The sequence below is a fragment of the Coenobita brevimanus genome, chromosome 30 (genome assembly GCF_032717465.1).
Source record: "Coenobita brevimanus isolate Jiangsu-jjx chromosome 30, ASM3271746v2, whole genome shotgun sequence".
NCBI lineage: Eukaryota > Metazoa > Arthropoda > Malacostraca > Decapoda > Coenobitidae > Coenobita > Coenobita brevimanus.
This window is the reverse complement of record NC_136983.1, coordinates 13,534,401-13,540,400: the sequence shown is the minus strand read 5'-3', so window position 1 is coordinate 13,540,400 and position 6,000 is coordinate 13,534,401.

The following is a 6,000-nucleotide window of genomic DNA, read 5'->3' as shown; positions in this document are numbered from 1 at the left end:
CCAATGATATACAAACTTCAGTAACCCGTCACTGTTTGCCACTGTTTTCACAAGTACCAAAAGAATACAATCTTCACTGACACTGACACTGCACTACACTCAGACTGAACCAAAACCGACTGCACTTCACTCACACTGAACTGAAACCCGACTCAATTCGTAATAGTCTCTACGCCATCTTATATAAGCTAGCATTACTCTCGAAACTTCTACTTCTCCAACATTCTAGGACATACTGTCTTGCATCAGCCCCTAGCAACAACAGTTACCAACTATGAGACATCAAAACATGCTAGAGTTTTCCTACATTACATAACACTCTAAATCATTAACCATATGAACTTAAATTACATAATTTAACAAGCAATTACTTAAATAAAACATTATAAAGAGCATAAAAAGAAATGTTTAACTTATGAAATAACTACACTTACAAACACCAGACAAACTGGCAACTCTGACGACTCGCACCGAAACTTACGGTACCAGAAACGTCTCGAATGTACGAGACTACCTAACTGGTATTTCTCCCTTCATAACAGTATGCATCCCGCCCCCCACACACACAGGCTCAATGATAACAATAATAGAAATTCCTTGCTTTTGTTTCCTGCATGAACACTGTATTGGCAAAGATCTTTAGCACTTTGCAGACACCCAAGCCAGCATAAACTGGACACATCTGAATTATGTGGCTTTGTTCATAATTTTTTGTTCTGTGATTTTCTCACTCCAAGAAGACAACATTTTCATTGTTTTACTGATAAATGTTCACACCAGAACCATGACTGTGAGATAAAGTACAATATCGTATATATACTGTGATCTGTGAAGGGAATGCCAAGCAGTTGGATGTTTATACATAGAAGTGATGGTAATGACTGAGAAATAGTTTTCCAAGATTTTAAAATTTCCATAAGTCTCTTGCTCCTGAAAATGTCTGAATTTGGGAATTGCACTGTAATACTGTATTATTCACCACAGTATCATAACCATGCAGGGCCTCATCAACCCAGAAAAAATACAGTGTACACTTTTTTTTTTTTTTTTTACACATAACTGTGCAAAATGCATTGCACAATTTCATACTCATCACACTTGTCAGACTCCGTTCTCTTTCCCAAATAACTCCACAAACATCATAATCTCTGAGGTATATATTCCTTCAAGATGATATTTTTTTTCAAGTGTGACTTGTATGAGAGAGAGAGAGAGAGAGAGAGAAAGAGGGGGAGACCAAGGATGAGCTGGAGGGATGGAATGGAGAGAAATATATGAAATGGGGTATGTGAGTAGGAGGGATAGCAGCCACTGAGAAGAAAACTCACTGGTTATTATGCTTCAAATGGTTTCTGAACAAAATCTCTTGGAATTCCATTTAAATACTATATGTAACCTGTTTCTGTTATTTCGTATACAGTATATTGACATTTCTACCTATGCTTCACCATGATCAACAGCTTATGCAACTTCGTTATCGTTGGTAATGGCTTAACCATCTCGAAACCACTGATTACATTCACACATAATTTCAAAGAAACTACATGTAAGCCATGTAAATCTCTTGTAATAGCTTTAATAGGGTCGCAACTACAATCAAAATGAAAATATCAGTGGGTAACCTGTCTTCCTCAACACGCAGCTACTTTTGTTTACTGAGGATTCGTCCTTAACTTATTTTTGGCCCACCGAATTAGGCTCATTGTACACGGTTCAGAGGAGAAAGAGACCTTATAATGGCAAGTAAGAATAAGTGGTAAAAATTATGGGACTGAATTGTGAAATCAGCACGGATTTAGTTGGCAAAAAATTCCCGAATCCACTGACGTACGAAATAACCAATCATCCCACTAGTTCTTCCCTCTGCAGGGCTTCTGCTGCGAATGAGTCGTACGTCTGGCAGCCGACGGCGCGTGCGCAATGAACGCAAGGAGTCACGATCAGCAAGAGAGTCAGGTTTGAACGCTACACCGGCAAACCAGCGAACTGCTTGTGTCCTCAGTTGAGTGATATCACCAGACACTTACCGGTGGTTTGGCGTCAGGCATGCATTGACAGCCCTGCCATCCTCAAATAGTTGGCTTTTTATACATATATTTTTTTTTTTTTTTTTTTTTGCACTCTCTCCTTTATTTAATATTTTACAGTTTCAGCAGTTAATATGCTATACCTAACTACTGTTTTTTTCTTTTCAACTGTCGCGAATGGTGATACCACTTTCAAGCGCTGCTGATCACCTACTGACAACTGACCGACTTTACTGCTTGACCAGCTAACCTACTCAGCTATGTGGACATAACAGTCATGCCCGACAAACTGCGCTCCATGAGAGCAGAGTCCGCCAGTCACTGACTGATAGCATGGACGGGACATAACAACCTCAATACGGGGAATGACTAGCATCAAACAGTATACAGTAATTACGTATTCAAATGAGGGGACAACCCCACGGCTGCCAGTGTTAATTGACTCTAGTTACCCATTTTGTAACCTCTTCATTTCACTGTCTTCATCCCTGTCTCTTTCCTAATCTTTCCTCCAAACAATTTGGAGGAGGGATTAGTGTTGGTTAGGTGTTGCGAATTAAAACTGGATATTTGGTGTCCTAGTCCCTATTTTATGTTACAAAACGATATCGTATGCACCTCATGGACGTGAAAGTAATTTAGTGAAGCTGCTGGAAAGAATGTTTAAGGTAACCACCTCATAAGATATGAATGTTACTGAAGTAGGATTCGCCTAAATATGCGGCTGTGATGTGTCCCGCACCTGTGTACAGTGTTGCCACGTTTTCTATACCGTTATTTCTCTCTCTCTCTCTCTCTCTCCTGGCGGGAGATGTGAGCCACCCTGAGTACTTTTGATTCTTTTATAAGTTATATATAATTGCGCTTTCATTTGTTAATTTGGTTTTGTTATATTTAGTGATATTTATCATTTTTTATATACGGTGACAGATGACCTGTTATTGCAGTACCATGATTCATTTTCATTCATTCATTCTCTTTCCCCTTCCCCCCTCGCGAGTGAGTTTTTTTTTTTTTTTACTTCGGTATTGGCATATGTCTACTATTTTGTCCTACATATTAGCTTATGATTATAAATGTGATTATTCCTCGCTCTTAAAATTACGGTAAAAGCCAGTAAATGTGAGCATTTTTCCCTAGCGACACCTGTACAAGCTATGCTTGGGTCTATGGAGGTAGTTACTTTACCTTAGGCCAGACTAACTGTGTCAGTGTTGCCACTCACAAGAATTATATGAATTATTTCTTTTACTTTGGATATTGGCATATTTCTTTTTTTTTTCAGGCTCATTATCTTACATCCATAACTATGATATTATTACCCACCCTAAAACTACGCTAAAAAACATTAAAAGTGACTACAATTTCTTTTAGCAACACTGTACAATATGTATGCCATGTTTCTGTGTTACTGTATAAATATTTTATGCATAATAAGGTTACTGTTGATTCATCCATCTAAATACACAAGTGTAAGTTTTATTCATCTGAATTTATCGTATCTGTGATGCCTTATACATAAATAGCTTCTGTTTCACATCGCAAGTTGGGGAAACGTGGCACCATTGTACACAGGTGCGGGCCACACCAAAGCCGCAAATTTAGGCGAGTCCTACTATAATTGTCTGACTATATTTTTGAGTTTCCAATGCAGTGCATTTATCCTAAGATTAACCCCGTAGGGGGGTATTGCCTTCAGAAAGTTGGGCGATAGTTAAAGGGTTTTGTCGCCCCTTCGGTCCAGAGTCAGTGCATTTTACCTCTTCAGCCTACTTCCTTTCCATCTTCTTCCCTCATGCTTGCCGTTCCTCCTCTCTCTTTCCTTCTCCAGAGCACTGTATACAAGGTCTTCGTGGCCTAGTGCAGTCTTCTTTTTCCTATCTCAATATACTATACTGAGAAGAAATATAAAGGGTAATATGGAAATATTAAGTTTAGTATTAATTTACTGCCCAGGTCTTTTAATAGACATCATGTGTCATAAGAGCATATTAACCCTACAAATTGATGAAATATATAAATATTAGATTCGTTACAGAAAGCATTGCCTGTTCTCTTCGTTAGAGGTCAATATCTATCGGTCTGATTCACCAGGCTTCGTTCCAGCAGCTTCAAGGATCATGAATAAATGAGACTACCAGCTGACGTGCTGCTCTACGATACTATGTTCCCAGTTACGTTTTACAGATTGCTAATGCTCATGATTTTACTCGTACTCAACGTTCGTTCATTAAGTACTGTAGCAATCTCTATAAATTGTTTCCTACCACTTATTAATTATTAATCTTCATTTACGTATGATATGATGAGAATATTTGCTTCACCACTACTCAAAAGTTCAGCCAAGCACGTTGCACCTGACACAGGCTCTAGGCTGTGAGTATTTCATTCATAAAAAAAGATATGTGGGCATACTAAAGGGAAATGACAAGTGTGTCCATATAGCCCACCTCAATATATATATATTTTTTTGTGTACTTTCTACTGGTCCAGCTGTACATATAGTAGTTTTAAGGTATGGTGTTTTTTGGATTTCAGTGGTTTTCTGCATTTTTTTCTTGGTGTTTAGCATTACTTTGGATATTCCTATGTATATTTTGATGTACAAATATGCCTGAATGACCGGGAAAACAATGCCAAATTAACCATAGGTACTGTACAAATAGGTTAGGTATATGTTGGAGGTGGGTATAGGTAGGTGTGGTTGTGGTAGGGTAATAGGGTTCATTACCCGGATGTTGTCACTACCCGGACATGCCATTGGCTCGGTTATGTCTGGATGAATGAGGGATTGCTGAATCTACTTCCACAGAGTTTCCTACAAGCTGATTTATGGGACTCTGCCGAACGCGATGAGACAATCATAATTTGGGCAGAGATTCCATGCAAATTATATAGGGAGAAGGCAAACATTTTAGCACCATTTTTAAAAAATTCTTAGGGCTTAACTTTATTTTGAAATTTTGCATATAGGTTGTAAAGCCAAGATGACTGCATCACTGTAAAATGAAAACGGGTTAGTTTTGTCACGTGGAATAGTAGTCAAGCACCACTGAAGCCCACATTCAGAACTTCAGGGTGGACGACGGTACCTCGTGACACTATTCACAGTATTATCTTGTTTCCTACTGATGAGAAACATTTATCATCCTAACTACGATGACGTCTTTTCTAATTATACTCCTACAATCTGTAGACGATGTTAGTAAACTTAGAGAGAACAGGTGGAGTTATAGATGTTAGTAGTGGCCTTCACTGACCCCAGTGCCAAATAATAATTATTTTAATTTCAATAAATTGTCATATGATAAATGTGTGAAAGAGAGAATGAAGGTGGAGTGTGTGTTTGTAAGAGATGGAAGGAAATGTCATGGAATATGGGTTAGTTGGAGCATGCTTGGAGAAGTTTGATAAAAATGAGTTTGTTTTTTTTTTTATTATTATTATAGGAGTAAGAGTAGCAAAGCAGGGAATATGTTCATCACTGCGGAATTGGTCAGTGAAGTTTACAGACTGGGATCTATAGAAATGTTAATATTTGTTGAACAGCTGTGTCTGAAAAGGGTTGCAGATTTCAAATACATATACGTTCACATTCTTCACACAGTCCCATATACATATCTCTCTGTCAGTGGCTGAATCGGTAGAGAGGCGGCCTGCCGTTTTAATGGACCCAAGTTCCAGTCCCAGCTGGGGCAGGGTGTAGAGGCACTAAAGTATCGTAGTACACTACATAACAGAGATGTGCTGTTAATATGTAACATAGAGGCTTGAGGAAAGTCGTGCCTAAATTCGAGAGTGCTGGAGGAAAAAGCAATACCAAATATCTTGTAGCTGTAGCCGGGTCATTTTCCAAAAATGCTAGATTATTGGGTTGTAATAGGAGAGAAGCTTCAAATTGGTCTTGTCACTGATGGTAGAAGAAAAATAAAGATGATTCTGGGGTTATGATTGCAGTTTATTCTCAGAAGGG